We start from the raw sequence: 2967 nt of genomic DNA, 5'->3' as shown, positions 1-2967 counted from the left end.
GAGGACATTCAACATTCAGAGTCTAATGAGGAGATTTATGGGGTTTTATCTTTTGTATTTTGGACGCTAACTCTTATTCCACTGCTTAAGTATGTGTTTTTAGTGCTTAGAGCTGATGATAATGGTGAAGGGGGGACTTTTGCTCTGTATTCTCTGTTGTGCCGCCATGCCCGGGTGAGTACTTTGCCCAATGGGCAGCTGGCAGATGAGGACTTGTATGAGTGTAAAAGAGAGGTGATTTCGTCGGCTAATCAAGATCTTGGATTGGGATTGAGCTTGAGATCGACATTGGAGAAGCACAGATTGTTGCAAAAGATGTTGCTTGCTTTGGCCTTAATTGGCACTTGTATGGTAATTGGGGATGGAGTTCTTACACCTGCAATTTCTGGTATGGAATGAAAATTTGCTTATTTTTGTCTTAATTGCAATATTTTGATATAAGAAATTCTAACTTATAAGTGTTTATTTTGGTGATTACGCAGTATTTTCCGCAGTTTCGGGGTTAGAGCTTGTAGTGTCAAAGCACCATCACCAATGTAAGTTTCTCATCTTCTTCAAATTTACTCTCAATCTTGCTTTGAAATTAGTGTTTTACGGCATATTTGGTAAATTGGATTGGATATGTCTATTGTAGTGTCCAATCCCGTTCAATATCGTGTATGAAACTTGCACTTAATTTTAAGTATTGACAGCTCAAGAAAGTCAGCTACTGGCCAGATCCCTTGTTTGAGTAAGCTGTCAATATAGCATTGTTCAGTTAAGGCACTTTCTTTCCTAAATGCATAGCATATTCTTGCTCCAATTTCGTCTCTAGTTGATAGTCTTGAGCTCTTACGATTTGGTTCTCATTAGGAATTCTGCCATATGCGTGATTCAGATGTGATGAAAGATAAGCCGAAAACTGGTTAAAGATTACTATTTTGGACCAAAAGGAAAGGACTGAAAAGATATTATTGTTTTTCTTCACTTGATATCTAGAAAAATGATTACTATAGACGTGCAGTGTGTAGACAAAGAAAGTGCACCAAATTACAATAATATGCATTATAGTGTGGGCCCTTTGTTATTAGGACAATTTATTTATTTATTTTTACGTCTAATCACTATCAGCTGTACAAATAAAGATATAAAATCTTTTGTAATTTCTATATTATGGTAATCCAATCATCTCAAGTGCAGATGCAACCCGAGGCTAAAAGAAAGAGTTCGAGTTCATATTTTAAAAGATTTTGCGCTTGTGTAAGGTGAATCGTCATGAACCATGCAAAAAGGAAATAAAGTTGGACTGATCGACCTACAATCAACATCTAACAAATACTTGTGTGATTATAAAACTTATCTTATTGAATTATGAGTGACAGCAGTGACCTATTGGCATTTACAAACTGGTGAATCTGTGACAAATTATTGAAAGCAAATACAAATAACTAATCGTGAATACATTAAACCAAGGTTTGAATATAATTCAAAATAATTTGATAAAAGTTCAATAGTTGCTTTGGTCTATTCTCCTTAGTTTCTGAAGATGCCATCATGCATATCCATTTCTTACATCTTGCTTAGTCCTTCATTTTGACGAGGTTACCATCTAAAGTAGGACCCGAACACATCTGTAGTCGTTATACTCTAAATTAGATTGTATTAACTATATTTTTGTCAAGCTCTTGCTAGTCTAGCTCTGATATTCTCTGCCATCACCCTTAGTACATGCATTTCAACTATCCTGAAAATTTATGCCTGCCAAATCCTTATCTGCTTTATGTTGTAATTTGAACAATACTTACCTTTTCCAATCCCACCTTTTATTCCCTGAAGTTTGCTGTCTTGAGATGAATAATAATCGAGCATCTTACCTTTTACTTGCAGATATAGAAGTCCCAGTTGCTTGTATTATAGTGTTCTTATTCTATCTGCAACATTATGGGACCCACCGAATAGGATTTCTTTTTGCACCAGTTGTTATAGCATGGCTTTTTTGCATCAGTGCCATCGGAGTGTACAATATTTTTCATTGGAATCCCCATGTTTACCAAGCGCTGTCTCCTTATTATATGTACAAATTCTTGAAGAAGACACGGAGAGGAGGTTGGATGTCCTTGGGCGGGATTTTGTTATGTATAACAGGTAAGTAGGCTCTATTTCTTCATCGGGGTAGGCCATTATATTTTATATTCTATTAACTCGACATGTATACACGTTTCAGGTTCTGAGGCCATGTTTGCCGATCTTGGACACTTTTCACAGATGTCTATCAAGGTAAATATTTAGTGTTTGTTTGGTCGAGATTTTTTCCCATGAAAAATCAATTTTTTTGAGAATGCGTTTTCAAAACATAAGGAAAAGTTATTGGGTCCTATAGAATGTGACTGAAAATGAATTTTTTTCCCCCCTCTTTTCGAGAATGTTTTTTTTCAAAACGTAAGGAAGATTCATTGGGTCCTATAGAATGTGTTATTGAAAATGATTTTTTGAAAAAGTCTTTCCCAAACATACCCTCAGTAACTTACCGAGAAGTTTCTTGAATTTTCATTTCTAGTAAAATATTTTGGATCAACTAGGAAACTTGAGGCTGACAGATTTCATACTCTATTCCTCATCAACTGGCTAAAATATAAGGAAATATCTTTATTTCTGCTCCTAATTGTCTACCGATGTTATAATGATTTTGTTGACAATATTGTGATCAATTAAAATAGACTTATGCATATATTTTTGACGAATATCTAATTCTGTGATGTTCAAGTTACATTAATTGGTCAATGTATTGTTTGATTTTTCGACTGTAAGTCAAATGAGTATGCATAATTTGCGAGCATTTACTAACTTTGAAATTGAAAAACTGCTCGAATGCAGATAGCGTTTACCTTTGTGGTTTATCCGTCATTAATTCTTGCGTACATGGGACAAGCTGCTTATCTTTCCAAACATCACATAATTGAAAGTGGTTATCATATCGGTTTCTATGAA

This window comes from Olea europaea, unplaced genomic scaffold (assembly GCF_002742605.1).
Source record: "Olea europaea var. sylvestris unplaced genomic scaffold, O_europaea_v1 scaffold921, whole genome shotgun sequence".
Taxonomy (NCBI): Eukaryota; Viridiplantae; Streptophyta; class Magnoliopsida; order Lamiales; family Oleaceae; genus Olea; species Olea europaea.
The sequence above is the reverse complement of the archived record's forward strand: the minus strand, read 5'-3'. Positions refer to the sequence as shown.